We start from the raw sequence: 17,428 nt of genomic DNA, 5'->3' as shown, positions 1-17,428 counted from the left end.
CACGTAATTACATCCTGACCACAGCTTATCACAACCCCCAGCACACACACACACACAGCTTATCACAACCCCCAGCACACACAGCTTATCACAACCCCCAGCACACACACACACAGCTTATCACAACCCCCAGCACACACACACACACACAGCTTATCACAACCCCCAGCACACACACACACACACACACAGCTTATCACAACCCCCAGCACACACACACAGCTTATCACAAACCCCAGCACACCACAAACCCCAGCACACACACACAGCTTATCACAACCCCCAGCACACACACACACACACACACACACACAGCTTATCACAACCCCCAGCACACACACACACAGCTTATCACAAACCCCAGCACACCACAAACCCCAGCACACACACACAGCTTATCACAACCCCCAGCACACACACACACACACACACACACACACACACACACACACACACACACACACACACACACACACACACAGCTTATCACAACCCCCAGCACACACACACAGCTTATCACAAACCCCAGCACACCACAAACCCCAGCACACACACACACACACGCAGCTTATCACAACCCCCAGCACACGCACGCACGCACGCACACACACACACACACACACACACACACACACACACACACACACACACACACACACACACACACCTTATCACAACCCCCAGCACACACACACACACACGCAGCTTATCACAACCCCCAGCACACACACACACACACACACAGCTTATCACAACCCCCAGCACACACACACACACACACACACACACTCACACACACACACACACAGCTTATCACAACCCCCAGCACACACACACACACACAGCTTATCACAACCCCCAGTACACACACACAGCTTAACACAACCCCCAGCACACAGACACGCACACACACACACACACACACACACACACACACACACACACACACACACACACAGCTTATCACAACACCCAGCACACGCACACACACACACAGAGTTTATCACAACCACCAGCACACACACACACACACACACAGCCCATCACAACCCCCAGCACACACACACAGAGTTTATCACAACCGCCAGCACACACACAGTTTATCACAACCCCCAGCACACACACACAGTTTATCACAACCCCCAGCACACACACACACACAGTTTATCACAACCCCCAGCACACACACACAGTTTATCACAACCCCCAGCACACACACAGTTTATCACAACCCCCAGCACACACACACATTTTATCACAACCCCCAGCACACACACACAGTTTATCACAACCCCCAGCACACACACACAGTTTATCACAACCCCCAGCACACACACACAGTTTATCACAACCCCCAGCACACACACAGTTTATCACAACCCCCAGCACACACACACAGAGTTTATCACAACCGCCAGCACACACACACAGTTTATCACAACCCCCAGCACACACACACAGAGTTTATCACAACCCCCAGCACACACACACACAGTTTATCACAACCCCCAGCACACACACACACAGTTTATCACAACCCCCAGCACACACACACAGAGTTTATCACAACCCCCAGCACACACACACAGAGTTTATCACAACCCCCAGCACACACACACAGAGTTTATCACAACCCCCAGCACACACACACAGAGTTTATCACAACCCCCAGCACACACACACACAGTTTATCACAACCCCCAGCACACACACACACAGTTTATCACAACCCCCAGCACACACACACAGAGTTTATCACAACCCCCAACACACACACAGTTTATCACAACCCCCAGCACACACACACACACACACAGAGTTTATCACAACCCCCGGCACACACACACACACAGTTTATCACAACCCCCAGCACACACACACACAGTTTATCACAACCCCCAGCACACACACACACAGTTTATCACAACCCCCAGCACACACACAGAGTTTATCACAACCCCCAGCACACACACAGAGTTTATCACAACCCCCAGCACACACACAGAGTTTATCACAACCCCCAGCACACACACAGAGTTTATCACAACCCCCAGCACACACACAGAGTTTATCACAACCCCCAGCACACACACACCGAGTTTATCACAACCCCCAGCACACACACACAGAGTTTATCACAACCCCCAGCACACACACACAGAGTTTATCACAACCCCCAGCACACACACACACACAGTTTATCACAACCCCCAGCACACACACACAGAGTTTATCACAACCCCCAGCACACACACAGAGTTTATCACAACCCCCAGCACACACACAGAGTTTATCACAACCCCCAGCACACACACACAGAGTTTATCACAACCCCCAGCACACACACAGAGTTTATCACAACCCCCAGCACACACACAGAGTTTATCACAACCCCCAGCACACACACACAGAGTTTATCACAACCCCCAGCACACACACAGAGTTTATCACAACCCCCAGCCCACACACAGAGTTTATCACAACCCCCAGCACACACACACAGAGTTTATCACAACCCCCAGCACACACACACAGAGTTTATCACAACCCCCAGCACACACACACAGAGTTTATCACAACCCCCAGCACACACACACAGAGTTTATCACAACCCCCAGCACACACACACAGAGTTTATCACAACCCCCAGCACACACACACAGAGTTTATCACAACCCCCAGTACACACACACAGAGTTTATCACAACCCCCAGCACACACACACAGAGTTTATCACAACCCCCAGTACACACACACAGAGTTTATCACAACCCCCAGCACACACACACACAGTTTATCACAACCCCCAGCACACACACACACAGTTTATCACAACCCCCAGCACACACACACAGAGTTTATCACAACCCCCAGTACACACACACACAGTTTATCACAACCCCCAGCACACACACACACAGTTTATCACAACCCCCAGCACACACACACAGTTTATCACAACCCCCAGCACACACACACAGTTTATCACAACCCCCAGCACACACACACAGAGTTTATCACAACCCCCAGTACACACACACACAGTTTATCACAACCCCCAGCACACACACACAGAGTTTATCACAACCCCCAGCACACACACACAGAGTTTATCACAACCCCCAGTACACACACACAGAGTTTATCACAACCCCCAGCCCTTAACGAGCCACATCTTTATTTATTTAATGAGGCAAGTCAGTTATGAACAAATTCATATTTACAATGACAGGCTACCAAAAGGCAAACTGCCTCCCACGGAGACGGGGGCTGGGATTAAAAATAAATCAAACATATAGGACAAAACACACATCATGACAAGAGAGACAAGACTACATAGAGAGACCTAAGACAACATAGCAAGGCAGCAACACATGACAACACAGCATGGTAGCAACACAACATGACAACGTGGTAGCAACACAACATGACAACAACGTGGTAGCAACACAACATGGTAGCAGCACAAAACATGGTACAAACATTATTGGACACAGTCAACAGCACAGAGGTCAAGAAGGTAGAGACAACAATACATCACACAAAGCAGTCACAACTGTCAGTAAGAGTGTCCATGATTGAGTCTTTGAATGTAGAGATTTAGATAAAACTGTCCAGTTTGAGTGTTTGTTGCAGCTCGTTCCAGTCGCTAGCTGCAGCGAACTGAAAAGACGAGCGACCCAGGAATGTGTGTGCTTTGGGGACCTTTAACAGAATGTGACTGGCAGAACGGGTGTTGTATGTGGAGGATAATGAGGCTGTTGCAGTTTTTTACAATCACTTTGGCACTAATTTCGGAACCTTGGTGTAATTTTTCAAAACTCTAGACACAAAACTCACAACCAATGATCAAAATGCAAATTTTTCAAAACGCAAATATTTCAAAACTAACACTTTTTTCCAATTGCTTGGATACAACACACATAAAGCTAATAATTTGTTCATTGAACTAAAATAACCTGTTCAAAATGACACAACATAACATCAAAGTATTACCATTTCAAAATGCAATTCACACATTACATCTGTGTCACGGTCGTCCTCCTCTTCATCTGAAGAGGAGAGGCGAGATGGATCGGAGGACCAAAATGCGGCGTGGTATATGTTCATGATGAAATTTAATTAAAAAAAAAACACTGAACACTGAAACCCTATACAAAAACAATAAACAAAATAACAACCGTGAAGCTAATGCGAACTGTGCTGACACAAGCAATCAACATAGACAATCACCCACAAACAAACAGTGAAACCCAGGCTACCTAAGTATGATTCTCAATCAGAGACAACTAATGACACCTGCCTCTGATTGAGAACCATACTAGGCCTAAACATAGAAATCCTCAAATCATAGAAAATCAAACAGACTGCCCACCCCAACTCACTCCCTGACCATACTAAATAATGAATACAAAACAAAGGAATAAAGGTCAGAATGTGACAGTACCCCCCCCCCCCCCCCCCAAAGGTGCGGACTCCGGCCGCAAAACCTTAACCTATAGGGGAGGGTCTGGGTGGGCGTCTGTCCGCGGTGGCGGCTCTGGCGCGGGACGCGGACCCCACTTCACCATCGTCTTAGTCCGCCTCATTGTCCGCCTCCGTGGCTTCCTAACCATGGCAACCCTTCTCAATGACCCTACTGGACAGAGGGGCAGCTCGGGACAGAGGGGCTCTGGTAGCGCCGGACAGGCGGGAGACTCCGGCAGCGCCGGACAGGCGGGACCACCTGTAGGGAGGAGACAGAGAGACAGCCTGGTGCGTGGGGCTGCCACAGGACCCGCCAGGCTGGGGAGACCTCCAGGAGGCCTGGTGTTAGGAGGAGGCACCTGAAGGACCAGGCTGTGGGGGAGCACTGGAGCTCTGGTGCGCAGCCTTTGCACCACTCCCCCAGGCTGCTCTAGCCCGGACCCTCCAGAGTGCAGGCACAGGTTGAACCGGGCTGTGGGTAAGCACGGGAGATCTAGTGCCTACTACGCGCACCTCTCCCTTAGGCTCCACTCCCACATTTGCCCGGCACGAGCGGAGCGCAGGCAGAGGACGCACTGCACCCTCCCAGCGCCCCGTAGACACAGCACGCAGAGCCGGCGCAGGATACCCTGGCCCGAAACGGCGTACCGGCGACCAGACACGCTGAGCAGGCACCATACGCCCTGTCTGGATGCCCACACTCACATGACACTCTCGGGGGGCTGTCCTATAGCGCACCGGGCTATGGCCACGTACTGGCGACACCGTGCGCTTAACCGCATAACACGGTACCTGACCAGTAACGCGCTGCTTATAATAATCACGAGGAGTGAGCTCAGGTCTGCTACCTGGCTTAGCTCCACACCTCGTCTGCCCCCCCAAAAAATGTACCTGTCGCACTGCCGTGCTGCCTCCTCATATCGCCGCCGCTCAGCTTTCGCTGCCTCCAGCTCTGCTTTGGGGCGGCGATATTCCCCAGCCTGTGCCCAGGGTCCCTCTCCGTTCAATATCTCCTCCCATGTCCAGGAGTCCTGTGATGCTGGCCGCCGTTGTTGCTGCTGCTGCTGTCGTCGCTGTCTTTTACCACGCCGCTTGGTCCTTGGTTGGTGGGTGTTTCTGTCACGGTCGTCCTCCTCTTCATCTGAAGAGGAGAGGCGAGATGGATCGGAGGACCAAAATGCAGCGTGGTATGTGTTCATCGTTAATTTTAATAAAGAAAACACTGAACACTGAAACACACTATACAAAAACAATAAGCGCAATAACAACCGTGAAGCTAATGCGAACTGTGCTGAAACAAGCAATCAACATAGACAATCACCCACAAACAAACAGTACAACCCAGGCTACCCAAGTATGATTCTCAATCAGAGACAACTAATGACACCTGCCTCTGATTGAGAACCATACCCCAAATCATAGAAAATCAAACATAGACTGCCCACCCCAACTCACGCCCTGACCATACTAAATAATGAATACAAAACAAAGGAAATAAAGGTCAGAACGTGACAATCTGAAATGACTGTCTAATCATTTCATTACAATGATCTAACTATCAATTGATACAACTGCTAAAAATGATAAGTAACTGTTGCATTACTCTTAATGCATAGTTTTATGGAAACTGACGAAAATAAAACTGACGAAAATACTGACGAATAAATATTCCATGTTTAGATCATGAAAGTTTCAGGGTAACGAGATCCATTGACACCAATGACCGTGGACCATGAACCAATTGGACTACATGATGTAATATTTCATCATCCTTCTTTATCACTGTCTCTATGGTCCCATGTACTACTTTTCCAGACCATGTTTTCAGATTTGACATTTATTAGGTACACCTATCTAGTACTGGGTAGGACCCCCTTTTGCATCCACAACAGCCTGAATTATTCACGGTGTTGTACGTTAAGAGATGCCCTTCTGCACACCACTGTTTTAAACAGCTGTTATTTGAGCATTTGTGGCCTTTCCGTTAGCTTGAATGAGTCTGGACCTTCTCCTCTGACCTCATTAACAAGTTGGTTTTGACCACAGAACTGCCGCTCACTGAATGTGTTTTGTTTATCGCACCGTTCTCTGTAAACTCTAGAGACTGTAGTCTCTATCCCAGGAAGGCAGCTGTTTCTGAGATGCTGAAATCACCATGTGTGGCATCAACAATCATACCACGGTCAAAGTTGCTTAGATTACGCATCTTGCCCATTCTAATGTTTGGTCGAACAACATCTAAAGCTCTCTATTCTATATACTCTATATATTGAGTTGCAGGCAGCCACATGATTCGCTGTTTGAATGTAACCGTCTTTGATGAGCTAAATCAGGTCTGTAGAGCTGATGATATGACCTATGTCATTGTGTGGGATAATGTCAGGTTCCACCATGCTCAAATGGTGCAAGCATGGTTTCAGGCCCATCCACAATTTACCACCCTGTACTTACCCCCAAACTCTCCTTTCCTTAACCCGATTGAGGATTTGTTCTCCACATGGAAGTGGAAGGTATATGATAGGCGCCCTCACGAACAAGCCACCCTTCTTCAGGCCATGGATGACGCATGCAATGACATCACGGCAGAACAGTGTCAGGCCTGGATTCGCCATGCCCGAAGATTCTTCCCAAGATGTTTGGCTAATGAAAACATCTATTGTGATGTGGATGAGAACCTGTGGCCAAATCCACAAGCAGGGTGGATTTGAGGGAAATATAGAAGTACAGTAATCAATCTTTTGTTTAGCTTTTTACAGTAAGCCAGATGTGGAACACTGCAGTGATGTTTTACAGTAAGCCGGGTGAGGAACACTGCAGTGATGTTTTACAGTAAGCCAGGTGAGGAACACTGCAGTGATGTTTTACAGTAAGCCAGGTGAGGAACACTGCAATGATGTTTTACAGTAAGCCAGGTGAGGAACACTGCAGTAATGTTTTACAGTAAGCCAGGTGAGGAACACTGCAGTAATGTTTTACAGTAAGCCAGGTGAGGAACACTGCAGTAATGTTTTACAGTAAGCCAGGTGAGGAACACTGCAGTGATATTTTACAGTAAGCCAGGTGAGGAACACTGCAGTGATGTTTTACAGTAAGCCAGGTGAGGAACACTGCAGTGATATTTTACAGTAAGCCAGTTGAGGAACACTGCAGTGATGTTTTACAGTAAGCCAGGTGAGGAACACTGCAGTAATGTTTTACAGTAAGCCAGGTGAGGAACACTGCAGTGATATTTTACAGTAAGCCAGGTGAGGAACACTGCAGTGATGTTTTACAGTAAGCCAGGTGAGGAACACTGCAGTGATATTTTACAGTAAGCCAGTTGAGGAACACTGCAGTGATATTTTACAGTAAGCCAGTTGAGGAACACTGCAGTGATGTTTTACAGTAAGCCAGGTGAGGAACACTGCAGTGATGTTTTACAGTAAGCCGGGTGAGGAACACTGCAGTGATGTTTTACAGTAAGCCAGGTGAGGAACACTGCAGTGATGTTTTACAGTAAGCTAGGTGAGGAACACTGCAGTAATGTTTTACAGTAAGCCAGGTGAGGAACACTGCAGTAATGTTTTACAGTAAGCCAGGTGAGGAACACTGCAGTAATGTTTTACAGTAAGCCAGGTGAGGAACACTGCAGTGATGTTTTACAGTAAGCCAGGTGAGGAACACTGCAGTAATGTTTTACAGTAAGCCAGGTGAGGGACACTGCAGTGATATTTTACAGTAAGCCAGGTGAGGAACACTGCAGTGATGTTTTACAGTAAGCCAGGTGAGGAACACTGCAATAATGTTTTACAGTAAGCCAGGTGAGGAACACTGCAGTGATGTTTTACAGTAAGCCAGGTGAGGAACACTGCAGTAATGTTTTACAGTAAGCCAGGTGAGGAACACTGCAGTGATATTTTACAGTAAGCCAGGAGGAACACTGCAGTGATGTTTTACAGTAAGCCAGGTGAGGAACACTGCAATGATGTTTTACAGTAAGCCAGGTGAGGAACACTGCAGTGATATTTTACAGTAAGCCAGGTGAGGAACACTGCAGTGATATTTTACAGTAAGCCAGGTGAGGAACACTGCAGTGATGTTTTACAGTAAGCCAGGTGAGGAACACTGCAGTGATGTTTTACAGTAAGCCAGGTGATGAACACTGCAGTGATGTTTTACAGTAAGCCAGGTGAGGAACACTGCAGTGATGTTTTACAGTAAGCCAGGTGAGGAACACTGCAGTGATGTTTTACAGTAAGCCAGGTGAGGAACACTGCAGTAATGTTTTACAGTAAGCCAGGTGAGGAACACTGCAGTGATGTTTTACAGTAAGCCAGGTGAGGAACACTGCAGTAATGTTTTACAGTAAGCCAGGTGAGGAACACTGCAGTGATATTTTACAGTAAGCCAGGTGAGGAACACTGCAGTGATGTTTTACAGTAAGCCAGGTGAGGAACACTGCAGTGATATTTTACAGTAAGCCAGTTGAGGAACACTGCAGTGATGTTTTACAGTAAGCCAGGTGAGGAACACTGCAGTAATGTTTTACAGTAAGCCAGGTGAGGAACACTGCAGTGATATTTTACAGTAAGCCAGGTGAGGAACACTGCAGTGATGTTTTACAGTAAGCCAGGTGAGGAACACTGCAGTGATATTTTACAGTAAGCCAGTTGAGGAACACTGCAGTGATATTTTACAGTAAGCCAGTTGAGGAACACTGCAGTGATGTTTTACAGTAAGCCAGGTGAGGAACACTGCAGTGATGTTTTACAGTAAGCCAGGTGAGGAACACTGCAGTGATGTTTTACAGTAAGCCAGGTGAGGAACACTGCAGTTATATTTTACAGTAAGCCAGTTGAGGAACACTGCAGTGATATTTTACAGTAAGCCAGGTGAGGAACACTGCAGTGATGTTTTACAGTAAGCCAGGTGATGAACACTGCAGTGATGTTTTACAGTAAGCCAGGTGAGGAACACTGCAGTGATGTTTTACAGTAAGCCAGGTGAGGAACACTGCAGTGATGTTTTACAGTAAGCCAGGTGAGGAACACTGCAGTGATATTTTACAGTAAGCCAGGTGAGGAACACTGCAGTTGACCTTTAACTGTTTTTTCTTTTTTTGTAGCTAATTATTTTTGCTTTGATTGAAAGAAACCTGTTGTGATTTTATTATATTTCATCAATAAATGTCATATTTTGTTCAATGATTCCACTGTGTCTGTAGTATTCTCTCTACTAGTTATTTTACAGTGATGTATTTACGTGTAGTAGCATAATGAAACTGTCACGTTCTGACCTGTATTTCCTTTGTTTTGTATTTATTTAGTATGGTCAGGGCGTGAGTTGGGGTGGGCAGTCTATGTTTGTTTTTCTATGTTTTGGGGCATTTCTATGTTTTCGGCCTAGTATGGTTCTCAATCAGAGGCAGGTGTCATTAGTTGTCTCTGATTGAGTATCATACTTAGGTAGCCTGGGTTTCACTGTGTGTTTGTGGGTGTTTGTTTCCGTGTCTGTGTTTTTCAGCACACAGTACTGTTTTGGGTTTCGTTCATTCCACGTTTATTGTTTTTGTATTCAGTTGTTCATGTGTACATTTTCGTATTAAAAGAACCATGGACACTTACCACGCCGCATATTGGTCCTCTGATCCTTTTCGCCTCTCCTCTTCGGAAGAAGAGGAGGAAATCCCTTACAGAATCATGTATCACATATTTTGTACTACAATATTTAATGATTGTACGAACAACGACACAGGTAAACTATCGGTATCTTGTGTGTGGGTGATCTAAATGAATGTTCCTATGGTATTTCATGATAAATGAGTTATTTTAACCAATGATTCTGCAAGTGCAAGGTTTCTTTAAAGATATGAATGCACAATGCTATGTTTTGAACATTGGACAGCCTGTATTACAAGTGACGACCGTTTTGTGTCTAGAGTTTTGAAAAATGACCACAAGGTTCTGAAAATTGTGCCAAAGTGATTTTTAAAAACTGTAAATGCGTCCCAAATGGCACCCTTTCCCCCATATAGTGCGCTAATTTCCCTTATATAGTGCACTACTTTTCCCTTATATGGTGCACTACTTTTCCCTTATATAGTGCACTACTTTTCCCTTATATAGTGCACTACTTTTCCCTTATATAGTGTACTAATTATTATTATTTGACCCTGCTGGTCATCTATGAACATTTGAACATCTTGGCCATGTTCTGTTATAATCTCCACCCGGCACAGCCAGAAGAGGACTGGCCACCCCTCATAGCCTTTCTAGGGAGTTTTTCCTAGCCACCGTGCTTCTACACCTGCATTGCTTGCTGTTTGGGGTTTTAGGCTGGGTTTCTGTACAGCACTTTGAGACATCAGCTGATGTAAGAAGGGCTATATAAATACATTTGATTAGATTTGCTACTATTCCCCTATATAGTGCACTACTTTCCTTTATATAGTGCACTACTTTCCCTTATATAGTGCACTACTTTCCCTTATATAGTGCACTACTTTCCCTTATATAGTGCACTACTTTCCCTTATATAGTGCACTACTTTCCCTTATATAGTGCACTACTTTTCCCTTATATAGTGCACTACTTTCCCTTATATAGTGCACTACTTTCCCTTATATAGTGCACTACTTTTCCCTTATATAGTGCACTACTTTCCCTTATATAGTGCACTACTTTCCCTTATATAGTGCACTACTTTCCCTTATATAGTGCACTACTTTCCCTTATATAGTGCACTACTTTCCCTTATATAGTGCACTACTTTTCCCTTATATAGTGCACTACTTTCCCTTATATAGTGCACTACTTTCCCTTATATAGTGCACTACTTTCCCTTATATAGTGCACTACTTTCCCTTATATAGTGCACTACTTTCCCTTATATAGTGCACTACTTTTCCCTTATATAGTGCACTACTTTTCCCTTATAGTGCACTACTTTCCCTTATATAGTGCACTACTTTCCCTTATATAGTGCACTACTTTCCCTTATATAGTGCACTACTTTCCCTTATATAGTGCACTACTTTCCCTTATATAGTGCACTACTTTCCCTTATATAGTGCACTACTTTTCCCTTATATAGTGCACTACTTTTTCCTTATATAGTGCACTACTTTTCCCCTATATAGTGCACTACTTTTCCCCTATATAGTGTACTACTTTTTGTACAAAGGTAGTAGACTATATAGGGAATGGGATGCCATTTGGGACGCTGACTAAGACTTTACTAGCTGTAATTCTATGGTGGCCGTACTTGTTTGACCATATTGTGACACAGTGGTCCAGATTGGAGCTGAAGGTCAAAGGTCATCAGTAGGGTTTGACCTCCTTGGTCATCTGGTTAGGGTTGGAAAATTCCAGTAACTTTCCCAAAGTCCCGGTTGGAAGATCTCTGGAATTGGGATGAAATAAGCAGAACATCTGGAATTCTTCAACCCAGATTTCTATGGAAAACCTGGGAAATTTGGGAAGGTTACCGGAATTTTGCAACCCTGATCTTAAGACTTGCTGCCATGGCTAAGACCTAAGCAGTGGGTGATTATTTTAATTGTTTGATGGCTTCGTCTGCTAACCCATTTCATCTCATCAGAGTTATTCAGAGCTGCCTGCGTGGGATGGAGGGATCGGGCTTAATGCTGCTGACCTGTAGCGTTTATTAATAAACTACTGTTTACCACTCTCTCAATGGACCTGGGATGAAGGGAGGAGGTTAGAGGGAAGGGAGGATGCAGGAATAGAAGAAGAGAAGGATTAGGGTAAGGCTGAATGCATAACCCTCCCTGTTATTCTAAAATAATAGAGGACATTTACATTCTGATGAATTGACATTCAGGCTGATGATGTAAGCAACGTCCTTAAGTGACTGTGGACACAATAGCCCTCAGAGTCGTGCTGAAGGAACGATGGACCCCATCAGTACCTGGGATCATTGTCCTTGTCTGGTCTCCTCTGGACAAGAATGATATGACCCTCCAGAGAAAGAGAGAGAGCGAATAGAGAGAGAGGGAGCAAGAGTGTGAGAGAGAAGGTGTGTCAGATACAGATTGTGTAAACCCCTGGTCTAGGGCTGGGGGAAATGGCAAAAATATCATATCACAGTATTTAGAAAAAAATTGACGGTATAACGGTATTTTATGTTTTTAAATAATAAAAGTTGTACATTTGCTTTATGGGTAGTGTGTGACCCCAGGGTGGAAAACATACATTCTAAATTATGTCAGTGGGTCTTTCTCCATTCTGATTGTTTTATACTTTTCAATTCAACTTCAACCCCAAATCATTTTCATTCATTTCTGTATTTCCTGCACTCATTTGAGATCATTTCCACACTGCCACGTATGGCTGCACAATATGGGCAAACAATCTAGGCCTAATTTTTCTACCAACTGTTGCATTTGCTGTTTGACTTAGAATGAAATAATTTTTCTAATTCTGGAGTTAGAATTAACAATTTTTTGCTCAAATGCATTAAGAAAGGATAGAAATTCCACATGTTCACTTTTAACAAGGCACACCTGTTAATCGAAATGCATTCCAGGTGACTATCTCATGAAGCTGGTTGAGAGAATGCCAAGAGTGTGCAAAGCTGTCATCAAGGCAAAGGGTGGCTACTTTGAAGAATCTCAAATATAAAATTGATTTTGATTTGTTTAACAGTTTTTTGGTTCCTACATGATTCCATATGTGTTATTTCATAGTTTGATGTCTTCACTATTATTCTACAATGTAAAAAAAAACTTGAATGAGTGGGGGTGTCCAAACTGGTACTGTAGGTCTACACCATTACTGGTATTATCAGGCTGTATAGCTAGTTATGTTTGCTAGTACATGTATTAGCTAGCTAGTGATTAGCATTAGTGATTAGCGGCTAACAAGATTTAGGCCCAACTTACTAAGAAAATACAAACGCTAGTGGATTTATATTAACAAGCAAGGTGAAAACAGCATCGTTGTCATCAACATTGTTTCATGTGCTGCATTGACCATGCAGACTGAACAGAAGTGTCTCCATGTGCTGCATTGACCATGCAGATTGAACAGAAGTGTCTCCATGTGCTGCATTGACCATGCAGATTGAACAGAAGTGTCTCCATGTGCTGCATTGACCATGCAGATTGAACAGAAGTGTCTCCATGTGCTGCATTGACCATGCAGATTGAACAGAAGTGTCTCCATGTGCTGCATTGACCATGCAGATTGAACAGAAGTGTCTCCATGTGCTGCATTGACCATGCAGATTGAACAGAAGTGTCTCCATGTGCTGCATTGACCATGCAGATTGAACAGAAGTGTCTCCATGTGCTGCATTGACCATGCAGATTGAGCAGAAGTGTCTCCATGTGCTGCATTGACCATGCAGATTGAACAGAAGTGTCTCCATGTGCTGCATTGACCATGCAGATTGAACAGAAGTGTCTCCATGTGCTGCATTGACCATGCAGATTGAACAGAAGTGTCTCCATGTGCTGCATTGACCATGCAGATTGAACAGAAGTGTCTCCATGTGCTGCAATGACCATGCAGATTGAGCAGAAGTGTCTCCATGTGCTGCATTGACCATGCAGATTGAGCAGAAGTGTCTCCATGTGCTGCAATGACCATGCAGATTGAACAGAAGTGTCTCCATGTGCTGCATTGACCATGCAGACTGAACAGAAGTGTCTCCATGTGCTGCATTGACCATGCAGATTGAGCAGAAGTGTCTCCATGTGCTGCATTGACCATGCAGATTGAGCAGAAGTGTCTCCATGTGCTGCATTGACCATGCAGACTGAACAGAAGTGTCTCCATGTGCTGCATTGACCATGCAGATTGAGCAGAAGTGTCTCCATGTGCTGCATTGACCATGCAGATTGAGCAGAAGTGTCTCCATGTGCTGCATTGACCATGCAGACTGAACAGAAGTGTCTCCATGTGCTGCATTGACCATGCAGATTGAGCAGAAGTGTCTCCATGTGCTGCATTGACCATGCAGATTGAGCAGAAGTGTCTCCATGTGCTGCATTGACCATGCAGACTGAACAGAAGTGTCTCCATGTGCTGCATTGACCATGCAGATTGAGCAGAAGTGTCTCCATGTGCTGCATTGACCATGCAGATTGAGCAGAAGTGTCTCCATGTGCTGCATTGACCATGCAGATTGAGCAGAAGTGTCTCCATGTGCTGCATTGACCATGCAGACTGAACAGAAGTGTCTCCATGTGCTGCATTGACCATGCAGATTGAGCAGAAGTGTCTCCATGTGCTGCATTGACCATGCAGATTGAACAGAAGTGTCTCCATGTGCTGCATTGACCATGCAGACTGAACAGAAGTGTCTCCATGTGCTGCATTGACCATGCAGATTGAGCAGAAGTGTCTCCATGTGCTGCATTGACCATGCAGATTGAGCAGAAGTGTCTCCATGTGCTGCATTGACCATGCAGATTGAGCAGAAGTGTCTCCATGTGCTGCATTGACCATGCAGACTGAACAGAAGTGTCTCCATGTGCTGCATTGACCATGCAGATTGAGCAGAAGTGTCTCCATGTGCTGCATTGACCATGCAGATTGAGCAGAAGTGTCTCCATGTGCTGCAATGACCATGCAGATTGAAGTGTCTCGTGCTCAAGGAACAACAAATGCGCTCCTTGAGTGACAGGGGTGGGGCTAGGTCTGTGTGGAAAGTGGCATGGGGAGAGAAAGAGAGAGAACGGAGAGAGATGACTCAAGTAGTGAAGTAAACTATAAAAATGGATGTTACACACAGCTTATTACGTTTAGCAAAACAAACATTCCAATACCATTATAGAAGGTAAAGCTACAACCCAAACAGGACCTTGCATCAGTACTGGTATATCGTAAAATATGGTATACCTCCCAGCCCTACCCTGGTCATAAGCATTGTCTCATGAGTGTGTTCTTTCTCTGTCTCTCTCTCTCTCTGTCTCTCTCTCTCTTTTTCCCCCTCTCCCTTTTTCCCTCTTTCTCCCTCTCCTATAGGTTTTCAGGGTTGACGGATGAGTAGATTGTAGAAGGACAGGGAGGGTTGGGGTTAACTGTCAGACACAGGTAAGATCACCACCTGTCCTCATCTTTATCCTACAGGTGTCATTATAAGTCCTTTGCTTTCTGTGAGTGTGCATTATATGTGTTTGTGTTTAGGCTATGAGAATGTGTGGGTGTGTCTTAAATGCATGTTTATTTGAATGCACTTTCCATGTTTAAAAGCATCTGTGTGTTTGTGTGTGTGTGAGAGCGATAACTATAGAGGATGTCTGTTTGTATATAAACAAGCGTTTGTGTGGGTGTAATGTACTGAATGTGCCAGGAGTGTTAAGCCGGTATTGCCCCTGGCTACTACCACTATCTGACTGTAGCCTTGTGTTGCCCCTGGCTACTACCACTATCTGACTAGCCTTGTGTTGCCCCTGGCTACTACCACTCTCTGACTCTATCCTTGTGTGCTCCTAGCTACTACCACTATCTGACTGTGTCCTTGTGTTGCCCCTGGCTACTACCACTATCTGACTGTAGCCTTGTGTTGCCCCTGGCTACTACCACTATCTGACTGTGTCCTTGTGTTGCCCCTGGCTACTACCACTATCTGACTGTAGCCTTGTGTTGCCCCTGGCTACTACCACTATCTGACTCTATCCTTGTGTGCTCCTAGCTACTACCACTATCTGACTATATCCTTGTGTTGCCCCTGGCTACTACCACTATCTGACTCTATCCTTGTGTGCTCCTAGCTACTACAACTCTCTGACTATATCCTTGTTTTTTCTCTGGCTACTACCGCTATCTGACTTTTGCCTTGTGTTGCCCCTGGCTACCACCACTATCTGACTTTATCCTTGTTTTTCGCCTGGCTACTACCACTATCTGACTGTAGCCTTGTTTTTCCCTTGGCTACACTATCTGACTGTAGCCTTGTGTTGCCCCTGGCTACTACCACTATCTGACTTTATCCTTGTTTTTCCCCTGGCTACTACCACTATCTGACTGTGTCCTTGTTTTTCCCCTGGCTACTACCACTATCTGACTGTAGCCTTGTGTTGCCCCTGGCTACTACCACTATCTGACTTTATCCTTGTGTTGCCCCTGGCTACTACCACTATCTGACTTTATCCTTGTTTTGCCCCTGGCTACTACCACTATCTGACTGTAGCCTTGTGTTGCCCCTGGCTACTACCACTATCTGACTGTGTCCTTGTATTGCCCCTGGCTACTACCACTATCTGAATGTAGCCTTGTGTTGCCCCTGGCTACTACCACTATCTGACTGTAGCCTTGTGTTGCCCCTGGCTACTACCACTATCTGACTGTGTCCTTGTTTTTCCCCTGGCTACTACCACTATCTGACTGTAGCCTTGTGTTGCCCCTGGCTACTACCACTATCTGACAGTAGCCTTGTCTTGCCCCTGGCTACTACCACTATCTCACTATCTGACTGTAGCCTTGTGTTGCCCCTGGCTACTACCACTATCTGACTGTAGCCTTGTGTTGCCCCTGGCTACTACCACTATCTGACTGTGTCCTTGTGTTGCCCCTGGCTACCATCACTCTCTGACTATATCCCTGTGTGCTCCTAGCTACTACCACTATCTGACTGTAGCCTTGTGTTGCCCCTGGCTACTACCACTATCTGACTGTGTCCTTGTGTTGCCCCTGGCTACTACCACTATCTGACTGTAGCCTTGTGTTGCCCCTGGCTACTACCACTCTCTGACTGTAGCCTTGTGTTGCCCCTGGCTACTACCACTATCTGACTGTAGCCTTGTGTTGCCCCTGGCTACTACCACTATCTGACTGTAGCCTTGTGTTGCCCCTGGCTACTACCACTATCTGACTGTGTCCTTGTGTTGCCCCTGGCTACTACCACTATCTGACTGTAGCCTTGTGTTGCCCCCGGCTACTACCACTATCTGACTCTATCCTTGTGTGCTCCTAGCTACTACCACTCTCTGACTGTAGCCTTGTGTTGCCCCTGG

The 17,428-nt window shown here is 45.6% G+C and overlaps 1 protein-coding gene across 5 annotated transcripts in view; it reads left to right on the top strand.

Annotated features, from left to right (window-relative positions):
- Nucleotides 1–17,428, top strand: part of LOC110489383 (MAGUK p55 subfamily member 6) — a 56,628-nt gene that overhangs the window by 10,993 nt on the left and 28,207 nt on the right. For all 5 annotated transcript variants that reach the window (XM_036971056.1, XM_036971055.1, XM_036971053.1 and 2 more), the window contains exon 2: nucleotides 15,438–15,506. The gene's annotated coding sequence lies outside the window, so the exon portion shown is untranslated. The remainder of the gene's footprint in view (nucleotides 1–15,437; nucleotides 15,507–17,428) is intronic.

This window comes from Oncorhynchus mykiss, chromosome 32, assembly GCF_013265735.2.
Source record: "Oncorhynchus mykiss isolate Arlee chromosome 32, USDA_OmykA_1.1, whole genome shotgun sequence".
In the NCBI taxonomy this organism is placed as follows: domain Eukaryota; kingdom Metazoa; phylum Chordata; class Actinopteri; order Salmoniformes; family Salmonidae; genus Oncorhynchus; species Oncorhynchus mykiss.
This window is presented reverse-complemented; position numbering and strand designations above follow the sequence as displayed.